Below are 14,838 nucleotides of genomic sequence, written 5' to 3' on the forward strand. Positions count from 1 at the left end.
GGTTCACATTTTTCACGAAAAATTATCTTCTTGTCGGAAAAGATTCTTATATTTTTTTATTAAAATTCTGATTAAATAAAGAGATTTTTTTTCGGAGATTCCCTTTTTTTTTTTTCCTTCGCTTCCGGCCAAGCAAATGAGTCCTGCATATATAATATTTTAAGAAGAGAAGATATAGGGTGATGGAGCTAAAACTTGCCGACGAGAAAATAGAAGAGGCTAGTGAGAGAGTTGGCTTTCCTTGTCGGACCGGAGAGAGGGCCGGCAAGAGAAAGGGTGAGGAGAGGGGGTAAGGAAAAAGAGACACCCGCGGGGATGGTCACGAGAAATCCAATTGGTTAGGTTGGGAGCTGCCTGCGGAGTACAGAGTGGGGCCGGGGGGAATTATTGCATGCACCAGATCCAAGTGAGTCGGCAAATCACGGAGCATATGCACGATGGATAGCGCGTGATCGGGAATTGGTGACATAGCGGTCCAATTGCACCTGGTGCATGCAATACGGAGGCGCTACTCCGAGGGCGGTGATTTGCACGACCAGACAGAGGGCACCTATCTCGGCCATTGGCTCGGAACCGTGGGTGGGTTGGCCTTTTTGTCTCTAGTTTCTTCGCTAAAAGCAGCAAGAATAATGTAACAAGGAATGTTGACTGATGTGTTAGAAGCTTTATTATATTTATAAAAAAAAAAGGGAAAAAAACGAAGAGTGCGGTTGGAAAGGAGAGGAGACGGGTGACGACCGGCGTCAGTGACGGTGTGGTCCCATGAGAAGGAGTGAGAGAGCTCACGTGGTCTGCAGGGGAATTGCAGGAAAAAAAAAACACATGCGGCTCTGTCTAAAGGCAGAAGTGACACGTGGTGAGACGTCGTTGGAGATTCGGAAGGATCCCATCACTTGATTCAAGGAACTGGTTGAAAAGCTTGTAGCCGCTGTCAGAAGGACTTTTTTGATTAAATAAGCTGTTATGGTGAACGGTGTTTGTTACACTTTGTAAGCAAGCGGAACGGACAGGTTTGTATCCTTCGTAGGAAAGAAGTGTTACCTTCGTTTCGCATGAAAGATGCATTGCAAAAAAGAATGGATATGGAAGAAATAATGGATAAGAAGGAGAATAAATATATCTTTCATCTAATTTTTTATTTTTATTTAATGAAATATATAAGAATATATGAAAATCATTTATTTTTTAATTTAGTATAAAAGAAAAAAAAAAGATAATGATAGATAATATCTTTTTGATATTTTTATCGAACAGCTCTATGATAAAAAAAATTATTATTATTAATTATTTATTTATATTAAAAATAAAATAATATATAAATTTAATATCTTTATAATTTATAATTATAAAAAGATTTATTTTTATTGAAATTAATAAAATAAATAAATTTATAAATTAATTATGTATAAATAATTTTTATGTTAATTATATAAAAAATAAATTAATTTTTAATTTTATTTAAATAGTTAATTAATTTTATATGAATGATTAATTAAAAAGTGAATATAAATAAAAATAGAAGGTAATTCTAATTAATTACTTATAATGATAGAAATTTTGTATTAAATAAAAAATAATTAATAATACCATTTAATAATATATATATAATAAAAACTATATAAAAATAAAATGAATGAAAAAGTGGAGAAGTGTTAAGGTTGTATCAAAAAATTAATAAGAAATAATTTTGTTAATGTAAAACCTATCCCTTGTATATTGTATCTATCATTCCTTACATTCTTCCATATTGAAATGATATAAATTAGTGGACCAGGGTGGATGAGCAATTCTTTCTTTTTATCCATCTTTTTTAAGATTTTTTGAATCCAGTTATCAAATAGTGAATAAAGATCATTCCTCCTTCCAACCCATCCATCTTTCCTCTCATGACCTCAGCCAAATATACAGTAAAATCTATATAGATATATGAATAAAAACATTCGAAATGCTTCGAGATCTATGCATTGAATAATCTAATAATAAATGTTACGAAAGGAAATCAACCATTATTTTATATGAAACATACAATTCGAATCCAAGCTAAACAATGTATGCACCCTCGAGAAAATTTTGGCACATTAGTAGGAAGAGGATGCTAAGTGGCTCCCATCGTAACCACAAAAATATTTATTATCTAGAATTAATATAATTTATAAATTTATTATGTAAATCAAGTCAGTACCTAAAGATTTTTACCCAGATGACATGTAGTAAAATATCCCAAAAAATTTTTGGCCATTCAGAGTGCATATAATGATGCTACTTGATCACCGGTTTATCATGTGAACAAGTTAAAACGGGTAAGTTTGCTTGTAATTTGGCTGAACTTTTCGCACCATTGACAGGAAGGGCACATACCTCAAAGCATTGCATTTATCTTTTTTTGGCCCCCCGAATGGCTGGATGGGATGGGAAGGATCCGATGGGGAAAAAAAAAAAAAAAATCACATGGATACGTGGAAGGCCAAGCCTTCCAGTTTCTCAAAGCTTCCTGATTTATTCTGGTTTTACCCCCAGGTAAAATGCTTTAGATAACGAATAAAAATTCATAAATTAAATATAAAATTATCAATATCATGAAGAATATTTCGTACGTGCATAACATGAGTTGTATAGCTTACTCGTTGAGTCATTCAACTGTGTTATATAGAAAGGCCTTGGTTAAAAACTTGTCCCTGAAAGTGGATATTTTCAATCCAGATGAAATTTGATGCTCGATTAATTTCAATTAATATATTTGAATTATTTTATTTGAATATACATTTATTTGTTAATTGAAATTGTCTAATCGCCTCTCTGTGTAGTTTTATCCTGATTTTGAAAAAAAAGGTGTTTATGTTTGTTGAAATTTCAATTATACACTTTATTTATTAAATCTTCATTTTTATAGTGATAACTTCATTCAAAAATATAGAAACTATTTGACTGAAAATAAAAGTAGCAAATATATTTTTTTATTCATGATGGATTTTGTAGATGCATGCATGTTTGTCATGCAAATGCATGAGATTTAATATAAATTTGATTCAAATATGTGGGCAAACGGGTTGCATGTGCATCAAGTTCTTGCATGTGAAGGGCTCGAGTTAACTTATAATGGCAAGCTCATTGAACTCTAACACAATTACGAAATAAATTGAACTTGAGAATTTCCCACAATTTGGCTAATAAAAATCCAAATTAAAATAGCCAATGTTGCCAAAAGGAAAGGAATAAGAAATAACACTTTTTGAATAGATGATTTGCGATTTGAAGATGCCAGCTTATCAAGTTAAGGAAGTCTTGAGTAGTGGTACCAAATGACTTAAAATCAAATCTCACATTCACCGGTTTGAGCTATCAGGAGTATCCAGGGGTGCGCCCCGTCCCCCCCCCCCCCCCCCCCCCCCGCCCCCGATTGTATAGATCTTCCTTAAAAAGGAAAAAAAAAAAAAGAGCTTAACCTAACCTGATAACAAGCTAATTCAAGCTTAGTTCAAATGATAAAATGAGGTAAATTTGAGTGCATCATCAAACTCAACTCAACATCAAATGCCTCTTTATGTGGCAAGCTTAAGCTGTGCTCGACTCAGCTCTTTTACACCATTGATGTGTAGTGCAAGACCATAAAATAAGGCAATTCAAATTCATATTGCTTACTTGGTTATGGGAATGATGTCACGACAATCTAAGCTATTGGTGCAAAAATCTGCTTGCATCGGAGAAGCTGGAGTCGAGGGAGTCGCGGTCGCCGTCGGGATCTGCAAAAGAAGTCTAAACCGGAGGTGGGGTTGCTCCGGCAAGACTCTCCAATGCTCAAGTCAGTTCTCTGCCTCAACAAGAATGGAGTGCTCGAACGAAAATTTTAGCAGAGTTTCTAGGTAAAACGAGAGCTTATGGAATAACGTATCTGGGGTTCCCCCTTTTATAGGCGGAGGGGACAACAAACTGATGGTGACGCCTATAACCGTCTGATAGTGGGCCGTCCATGGTCAGAAAAAGTTTGTTGCGGCTAATAGTGGGGTGGACCCGTGGCTATTGCCGGGGCGTGCCACGTGGAGTCTGAAGCGGAGCAGCGTCCGTTGTCGCAACTTGCCAGAGGATAGGAGAATCGCGCGATATCCGTCGCAGGAAGTGGAGCAGGATCGTGGCCATTATTACGGCCTGCCAAGGAGTGATGGAGCCGCGTGAAATCCATCGCAGGAGGTGGAGCAAGGTCGTGGAGTGATGGAGCCGCGTGGAATCTGCCGCAGGGAATGGAGCAGAATCGCGGCCGTTACTGCAGCGCGCCAGAGGGCGAAGGTCTACCGACTGAAGTCCGACGGGAGTGTCTGGCGGAGAGAGGTAGTTAGCCATCTGTCCAAAAGGAGCTTGGAATCCAGCTTTCACAGGAGTTCGGATGGAGTCTCCCTTAAGTCACATCAGAGGGCAGAGCCCGGCTCCCGTAGGAGTCCGGGCGGAGTCTTCCTTGCGGTCGGAGTCGTGGACGGAGCCCGGCTCCCGTAGGAGTCCGGGCAGAGTCTTCCTGCAATTAAAGTCAGGTGCGAAGTCCGGCTCCCGTAGGAGTCCGGACGGAGCTTATCAGCAGTTGAAGTTGGCGACGGAGCCCGGCTCCCGTAGGAGTCCGGACGGAGTCCTCCTTGCGGTCGGAGTCGTGGACGAAGCCCGGCTCCCGTAGGAGTCCGGGCGGAGTCTTCCTGCAATTAAAGTCAGGTGTGAAGTCCGGCTCCCGTAGGAGTCCGAACGGAGCTTACCAGCAGTTGAAGTTGGCGACGGAGGGCGGAGTCCTCCTTGCGGTTGGAGTCGTGGATGGAGCTCGGCTCCCGGCTCCCGTAGGAGTCCGGGCGGAGTCTTCTTTACAGTTGGAGTCGTGGATGGTGCTCAGCTCCCATAGGAGTCCGGATGGAGTTTTTCTGTAATTAAAGTCAGGTGCGAAGTCCGGCTCCCGTAGGAGTTCGGACGGAGCTTACCAGCAGTTGAAGTTGGCGACGGAGCCCGCAAAGGTCAATAAATCCTGTTGAAAACTTCGGCTGTGGATATTTTATATCCAACATAAGCCATGTACGCATAGGCAGGAGAGATTAATCATTTTTACTTTCGAGCTATTTAATTGGATCGAGCTGGGCCACACCGCTATCCGAGCCCAATTCAAAATACTTTTTCAGGCTTTGGACCAAGCTAGGCCACATCTCTACCCAAGCCCAGCCCATGTCCAAGCCCTAGCCTGGCCCTAACCAAATTGGGCCCGCCCAAGTTACCTATTTGGGCTAAATATTGAGCTGACCCAAACCTTAAAAAAAAAAAGAAAGGATAATCTATGCTTTTCAACTACCTGGTTGTTGTAGGGTTGCGTTAGCTATTTGGCCCTAAAGAACGTCGCTGACCACTATTGTATGACCTTCCCCCAATCCCATCCTGCCACCTCCAACCCCTTCATCAGACCCTCAACCTCTATACAGCTCGTCAACACCATCGCATCCAATAGTCCCTTCAACTTCATCAAAACTTCTGTACATCCGGACTTTACCCATCAAGTCTTATATGCCAGAACCCTCATTGACAATAGTTAGTACAAAGCACAGGATCCTCCTCCCCAACCTATCCTCCAATGCCGCCACCAGACCTGCTGGAGAAGCGATCTTAGGTACAATAATCTTAATCTAACTAATGTTCCAGCAAAAATAGAAGAGGAGCTCGCCCTTGTGGAGAAGCTGAACATCTTTGCCGAGGGTGGCAACCATAAAGGGCTCCATAGCCTTGGCGAGTAGCAGCAGACCACCCACGAGCAAGGGCTAAGGCGAAGGCAGTGATGCTGGTGTGAGAGGTGAAAGCAAGTGCGGTGAATGAGTTGTACCTATTAAGGACATTGATAAATGATGAATGATAAGTGGTGATCGATGATTTAATGAATGAGGACGACTGGCCATGAGGGAACACTGGTGGACCTTGAAGCAGCCAATTGGTGGTGAAGGCAGCCGTGGAGAGAACTTCCAAACTTTGAGAAGATGAGGAATAATGGCATCGGCGATGGGGAAAGATCGGAAGATGGGAGAAAGAGGGATTTTAATCAGCAATCGCCTTGATAGTCGGACGAACTAATATACGGGAAGAGAGATTTTAAGGCTCTTCGAGTTCGAGAGGAAGTCACAAACATAAGCAATTAGCTAACTGGCTAATTGATTAGGATTGGGCTTGAATTATTGGTTGGACTAGATCAACCTAGGATTGGACTTGATCAAACTATTAATCGAACTTTTCGAACTATTGATCGAGCTTAAATTTAGACTTGGGCCCAAGCGAGGCTAAATGTATATCCGAGTCCAGTCCAAAAAATAAATGGATCCTATAATTAGGTCAAAGTATGATCCGAACTATTTCAGACCTAGTCCAAAGACCGATCCAAAGTTGGATCGTATTAGAGCCCAGTTCCATCTCTACATGCAATACTCTACTATAAAATAAATATATATATTAGAAACAGCCTTGAAAGCCCCTCGGGTATACCACATTTTAAAGTACTTCCCATGATAGCAACACGGACCTTGAACTAGCAAACAATAGATGTAGACGTGGTCCAAATGGTCTGGTTGTCCATGAAGCAAGCAAATCCAACCAAATGATTGATTAGCTAAATCTCTTCTCCAAAAAAAATATAAGGCAGGTGGAAGCCATCCAAATTATAACTTACAAACTTCGTATCAGCGACGCAACCTAGTTTTGAGAGGAACGATGTTGGCCGCCAGAACTTTGTCACCACCATCCCGAGTCACAAATAGCTTTGCCTTCTCCAATAGTGGTTCTAAATTAATTTCAGCTGAAATGATTCCACGAAGCAATTCAAGCAGCAAGATGGGTTTTACGAAGAATAATTGAAGTGGAAGCATTGAAGCTATTGTTCCGATGAAGATACTAATTGAAAAGAGTCTTACCAGACTTAATTATTCCAAGGGCTTTAGAAGGGGACTCTCTAACAGTAATTTCCTGGATTAATTCATTTTATTCATGTAGGGATAAAGGAATTCCTCTAATGCTGGATATGCTTCAATGGAAGAAGATTGTTCTTCTTCAAATTACACGTGTTAAAGGGAAGCCAATCAAGCAGCAGGTTTGGCTGCAAGAAGAACTTTAGAAGGGGATTTTCAGCTTAGATTCTCAAATTAAAAAAACGAGGTATGGGTGGTGTGCCTGCCCTGGAAGTTTATGTTGCTTTCTACCATGTGTGTGTATATATATATATATATATACTCTATGAAGGAATATGGGAGTGTTACCAACTCAGTTTCTCGAATAAATTTTATTGTGCCATCTGAAAAGAATACCTCTTCATATTAAATTATGTTATTAATATATAATATTATTATATTTTTATAATTAAAATCTATTTATATAGGTAGTTGAGAATATGAAGTGATCCTAAGAATTTGAATGTGTTGGGTGGATGTCTGGTCAGGACACCACCTCCCAAGATCCTTTCAGTACCACGCGATGCAGCAGGAAGAAAGAAGAAACAAAACAAAAGAAAAACAATCAAAATACGTGGATCAGCCACAAAAGGGCTCGCCTCCACGGGGCATGCAAACTTCACTATGAAAAAGAAAATTTTACAAGAGGAGACCTCACCCTCAACCCTTGTACACCCAATTCTCTCTCACCTGAAGTTCCCCTCACAAAAGCTCTCTCTCTCTTGGAGACCCCCCTGAACCCCTGAAGAGCCTGGGGACCGCTGTCCAGGAGCCTCCTGCTCCTTCTCTCACAGCGCTCTCACCTCTCTCTCTCTTCTCGGGTTCGTACGGGCTTCGTACGGCGAGAATCCCGAACCACACACCCTCTGTTCGTCACAGGGCCCTTTTAAAGGGTAAAACAGAGTTTAAACCTAATTAGATTAGGTTTAAGAGTCCTAAACAAGCCAAATCAGCCTCCTGAACCGTCGGATCGTCACCGGAATCTCTCTGGGCCGTTCGATCGCAATCGGTCCACGGAATAGTACCGTAGACCGTGAGAAACGCATGGGAAACGCCCACGCGATCCACAGGCCCCGCCGTGGACCACCCGGTCCACGGTGGACCGGGGCAAAGGGGCCAGCAGGCCGCTGGGCCTGGGCCGGCCCGCGCGCGTGGGCCTGGGCTGCGCCTGCGCGCGGGCCCGCGCGCGCCTGGGCCGCGCGCCCGGCTGGGCCGCGTGCCTAGGTCGCGCATCCCGCGCGGGCCTGGGTCGTGCGTCCCGCGTGCCGCCGCCTGCGGCCACACCGCTGCCGCCCGCCGCCGGTCGCCGGCGGTCCTCCGCTGCCTCGATTCTCGTGCCGACTTCAAAAGCTCGTATCTCCTCCATCCGAGCTCCGATTCAGGTGATCTTGGTCTCATTGGACTCCGTTTTTCGCCGCGAACCTCGCTGTGGGCTCAACGTGGATTGAATCTCGAGACGTCAAATTCTAACAGAATGAATATTATTTTATTATATATATATATATATATATTTCAATCTTATTAGATCTAGAAGAAAAATTATTTTCGTACATCCGGTCCTGTGCAATATGCGGATCTTCAACTAGTTTATTCTATAGCAGCCACATGCCTACGCTCTTGTCCATGTCGGAAAAAGAGCTAATGTGCCTGTGCTACCTTCTTTTTTTTTTTTTTTGTGGGTACGATGAAGTCAGGCTACTTCACAATATATGGACTCGAGTACGTTCTAGCCGAAGCCATTGTCGATATGGTTACATCCTTGTCCGTAACTAACTATATTAAAAATTATAAAATATTTAAATAAAAAATCTATGCAATACATGAAAGAGGAGTTTAAAGCTTTTCCAGTGCGCTATGTGTCCATTTTTGGAGGGCACATATGTCAGCATTAGGTTCTGAACCCCCCTTTTATCATGCCCTATGCTGATAGTGTGTGCTCTAGAGAAATCAAGAGGGAGGGAGACGGGGCATGGGAGAGTAGCGGAAAAGTCGGGAGGGAGGGAGAAGCAGTGGAGAGTCAAAGAGATGCTTTGCATGAAAGAGGAAGATACATATCCATTCATGATATAAGAGATATAGAATAGAAAGGTGTTTTTTACTTCGGACTAGATGCTGAGGAATCGTACTGTTTCAAGTCAGCATCCATGCTGCAGTTGTAGCTTACCTGTCCTGGAAATGAAGGAAAAAAAAGAAAAAAGACACATTGATTTGGAAGGGATATAACACTCGCGTGCCTTTCCTTTTAATTACAGGATATGGGGTTAAGAAAAAAATCTCAAAAGCTTTAATTGGACCGAGAAGATTTGCAGAAAAAAAAAAATCAAAAAACATGGATGGCAAAGCATAGATTGTCTTATCGATTTTTTTTATCTTTTAGCCTATAAATACATGGGAAGGTTCAACCCTTCAAGCACAAGAATGACTAAATAGAAAGGGTGAGGTTGGAAGTTTTTTTTTTTTTTAGTGTATGTGTGTGTATGAGTCTATTGCTGATTACTTTTTCTTTTTTATCAGGATTGAAGAGGCTAACAGCAGAGAGAAAATTGGAGAAACAAAGCTAGAGAAGGTGAGTTCCCTCATCAGTTTTTTTTTCTTCACTGTAATATCAGAAATATTGTTATGTTCTTTGTTAAGAATGCAGGAGGGTTGTTGACCTTATTTTGGCAGCCTTTCACTCCTTCGTTCACAAACATCATGTGAGAGAGGAAAGAGACAAAGGGTTGCTACCATGCTGTGATAGTCTTCCTCAAAGTCCTTATGAAAGAAAAAAATACAGTGGTTGCTGCTGAGATCCGGCTGCCGTCCAATGAGCAAAAAAAAAGAGCAGAGGTTGGTACTACATTGTAGTTGCTTCCTCACGAAAAAAAGAATAGAAAAAAAAAAGCCACGATTGTTGTTGGATTTGAGCGACAATCCAGTGGACAGCAAAAACATGTGGGTTATGACAGATTGGGTTAGGGTTTGGCCGACAAAAACAAATATGGGTTAATGGGTTTAGGGATAGGTGGTGATCGGATTTGGACAAACTAGCTAATGGGCATGCTGAATAGCCCCTGGATCCTTCTGCTAATAGATAAAGGGATCCAAGCTATTCGGATCCGGGTTATCGAGTTAGCGAGTGTGATAGCTCGGTTATGGTTAATTAGGCCCGTTGGTTGTTGGAGCTCGGTTAGGGTTAGGGTCATGGGTCCAGCCAGGGTTAGGATTGGGATTGGGATCTGGTTAGGGTTAGTTATTTGGCTAAGGCTAGGGTCTGGGGGTTGGTTACGATTATGATTAGGGTTGGGGTTGGGGTTAGGGTTAGGGTTAGGTTCTCTTCAGGTTTAGAGTTAGTGTAAGATTTTGTTGAGGGTTAGGGCCAGTTTAGGGTTACAGTCGGGATTGGGTTTTATTGAGGGTTAGCATTGGGATTTGAGCTTGGGTTAGGGTTGGGGGGCAGAAGGTTTAGCATTGGGGAAGGGATGCAGAGAAGGTTGGATCGAAAAAAAGAAGCACGGAGGAATGCATTTTGGATCAAAACAAAGAGTGAAAAATTGGAAAGGAAAAGAAAGTGCATATGGGTTGTAGAGAAATCTGGATTGGAGAAGGGAATAGAAAAAAAAAATTTGTGGTAGCTGAGAGAGGAACCGATGATGAAGGATGATTTCGGATGAAGGAAGAAAAAGAAAAAATATAAAAAAAAATAAAAAATAGATTCTAGAAAAAGAGGAGAGCTTATATCAGAGAAGAGAGTGGTCAGAGTATATCTTTGGACAAGAAGAAGATGGAATGAACTCTGACATTGAGCCAGGACCTCATGAATGCCCGTGTGCTCCCTGTTCTCCTGACCGCAGCCTCCCATCGGCCTCAAATTCAAGGTAGCTAAGAGAGAGATCGACGATAGGGGATGACCACAGGTGAAGGAAGAAAAAAATGCAAAAATAAAAAAAAAAGAATGGATTCTAGAAAAAGAAGATAACTTAGATCGGAAAAAAGAAGGGTCAGAACATATCTTTGGATAGGAAGTGGATGGGATGAACTTCGGCATCAACTGAGGGCCTCACCGATGCCCACGTGCTCCTTGCTCTCATGGCCATCACATCCCGCCAGGCTCCGCCATTGCCTTCCTTTGCGTCGGCTATAGAGGAGGTGTGGTGGTGGTGTAGAGAAATGAAGGGATTTGATGTGGGGATGAGAAAGAAAAGTGGGTGCATGACGGGATCTGATGGAGGAAAGAGGGAGGAGATGGTGGGCTAGAGGCGGACCAAGTAGAGGGAGGCGAGAGGAGGGGATGAGGAGGCCGCCATGGGTTGAGGGGAGGAGCCGGCGGTGGTGTGGGGTGAGGGAGAGGAAATGGAAATGGAAAAGTGGGTAGATTTAGGGTTTAAATTGACCCTACCCGCATAAAAGAAATATGGGTTCCTATCCCATATACCAAATGACTTATTATGGATGATGGAGATGCATGCATAGAATTTCTATGCTACTCAGTTGCATAGAAAAAAATATGAGGATTGCATGTGCATATTCTTAATTTATTTTTTTTTATGCTCATGTGTGCATAATTTTTTTAATATGAAAATTAAGCATAAAAAATAATTTTTTGTTAGAATTTTTGTCTGTTCTCTTTTTCAGTGCAGTTTACTTTGTAGAGTGTAAAGCACTATGGCTTTTATGAAAATTTTTTAATAAAAAAATATTTTATAAATTAATTGATTGTGTTATTTACGAAGTAAAGGAGCTATAGGGCTTGTATCTATTATTTAACTTTCTATTTTTTCCAAGCTATATATAGAGATTAGTGTATATTCATTGAAAGAATATTTTTCGATTCCTTTAATTAATGATTATAATTCATGAATATTTTTTGAAAATATATAGCAAATGGCTATTTTTTTGGTGATGCTAAATTATCATGCATATATTTTTTTTTATGCACAAGAAAATTTAGATTGTCCTGAAAGTTTTGCTGCTTTCTAAGGTACAAGTTGCATGCGGTGGTGGAGGATCACACTATCGATGCCAAATTCATTATATTTGAAAAATAAGCTTAGTAGTTAATTGGTATACTGGCATTCAACCTTGCCACCGATTTAAGATCAAATAAATTTGTTTTTCCAAGTGTTATTGAAAAAATCCTTAAAAACTTCTATATCTTTCAAATTATGTCCGATTTACAATATGCTGAAAGTGATAATCATAATTTCTGAATGACGAAGATTTTTCAAGAGAGCAATCTTTTACTAGACAGCTCACATAAAGCTTCCAATGCTGAACCTTCTTTACTACAACTTGAAGAAATGCTAATTCCTACTTCGAAAAAATGCATATATTCGAAAATATTTGAACATACTACTCCTTAAAAAATATCTTCTGTTACAATCAGATATTAAACTTTCAAGCTAATTATCTAAAAAATTTTTTCTATATCAAGAAATTTTTTTTTTGCAGAGAACTGACAGCACCACCGCCTAAGAAAAAACTCGACATCTGATAATCCAATATTATCTAACCAATTTTTTTCTATACTTCCTACTACATTTTACGATAATATAGATTTTTTTTTCAAAATACTAAAACAATATTTATTTTTTATTAGCAACGTAGCTAGAGAGAAAAAATTCAAAGAATGATGATCTCTCTGTAACTTTTTTGATAATGTTGTACGCTTTATCTTCTTTCAATGGGATTGTTTTTTTTTTATCAACTAAAATTATAATTTTTACTTAAATTTGCCGCATTGCGTAGGCCCTTACTAGTATATAATATAAAAGTACTAGACAATTTATATATTAAATATCACTATTACTCTCTAATTATGACATAAACAAAATTACCTATATTTTAAAGAACTTATAAGAATAACATACAAATACAAGAGTGTATTTAAGTTATTGATATTTTTTAATGTTTTAGATAAAATGGTTTGAAAAATATCATGAAGAATAAAATAAGGTTATTCATTTTTTATTTTTATCGAAGGAAACGGATTGATTTTTATGAAAATAAATAATCATTAAAATACTAAATATTGTAATATATTTTAAATGAGTATATTTTATAATATGAATACATTTTTGATAACTATAATAAAGTTTAAATCATTGTCATGGTAGTAGATTGGTTCTTTCTTGATTTAGGGATACAATTCCTTAATTAATGCGGTCATATAATTTTTGATATTTATTTGATATTTTTAAGAATATTGGAAATATAATAAGTGCATGAAGATTCTAATGATTCTATGACTTTTTATTGTACTTACATTAATTTTGTGGCTATCCGCATACTTTGCATGGTCTATGTTGTTCTAAAAATCCAATACTAATATATTAGTATATAAGGATTGGAAAAAAAAGATCATTATTGATAAATATGAATATTAGCATGTTTGAGAAATCACTAAAATCTTGTATTTATGGATGCAAGGTATAATTCCCAATACTGTTTCAATAGCTTTTAAAATCCAAGAGATATAATTGAGGGTTTTTTCATTTTTTTCTAATACCTTTTTAACCACCTACGATCTATGATGTTTGTATGGTTATATTAATTTTGTAGCTATTTTCGTATCTTATGTCAATGTTAGAATTCATGTGTCGGGGCATGCATGTATGTTTCAAAAAAATTTTTTCTAAACATCATAGTGAAATAAAAGATTAATTTTTTTTTAATCTAAATCATACATGCATAAAATATAAACCACAAGAATTTACTTCATATGCTGAAATTGAACACATGCTGAAATTTAACATGTGATCGAATCATATATCTGTTTCGCAATTTCTTTCTTCAAATCTGGATCTGAAAGAGAAGAGGCTCTCTCTTAGCTACGCAAGTACTCGACCTCTATGGATATCCACTCGGGATCAATCTGGAATAGCCCTTTTAAGATTGAATTTTTTTTTCTAAGAAAATTCAGTCTGCGAATCTGAACGAAGCTTGGATCACGATCAATTCTTTGATTCTTTTCTTTATCTTTTCTTCTCTTCTTCTCTTGCCTTTTCCTCTTTGATTATGCTGCTACCAAGCACTAGGAACTAGCACAAGAGGTGGACACCCAAAGCCCTTATGGGCATGTGGAAGTGGGACGCCCAATGGTGGGGCATGTGGACATCCAAAGGGAGAAGAGAGGGCATGGGGGGTCTCCTTAGGGGCATGTGGGCTACTGGTTTGAATGCCTAGGGACTTTAGGGGAGGTCCCTTTAAATAGACATAAAGATTGAATCCTATTCAATCTCATAATACAAGTCTTATTTGTATTAGATTTTCTAATAACTTAAGTTATTTAACTTTCATTAGGAGACCTATTAGGCACCAACTCTTGGAGCCCTTGCACCCACTAAATCACACCTCAAAATGCATTCAAGGGATGTCCCAATAGGGATTCACACATCCTCTAAAGTATGGTCATGCCCAACTTGATCAAATCAAGGTGGTGTCCCAACTTAACTATCAAAAAAATTAATTAGAGACTTGCACCCTTAATTCATTTGATCCAAATCTTAGACATCTAACAATTGGAGTCCAATGAATCTAATTCATTTAGGTTATTAGCAGATAATTTAGTTTGAATTATCTTATCAAATAAGAAATTCAAACATAAAGAAAAAATTAGGTCTAACCATGTGCTAGCAAGATTATCTTGAACCCAATCGAATTTCTCTAAACCAATTGACACTTTATAAGTCCAATTATTTATTCCAGATCTAATCCCTTTGTTATGTGATCCTATAGGTTCTATTCTATCTAGTAGTAAGATATACAATGATCTCTATCAAAGTATCATTGAAATTTTTTTCAATAAATTCGAACAATTTCACTCTAACTCATCAAAAATTGTTGATCCAGAATAATCCTAGTGAGCTTTCACAATCCATCAGTGACATCTAGCAATATGTAGTGACAATTCAGTAGA

This window comes from Elaeis guineensis, chromosome 3 (genome assembly GCF_000442705.2).
Source record: "Elaeis guineensis isolate ETL-2024a chromosome 3, EG11, whole genome shotgun sequence".
Taxonomy (NCBI): Eukaryota; Viridiplantae; Streptophyta; class Magnoliopsida; order Arecales; family Arecaceae; genus Elaeis; species Elaeis guineensis.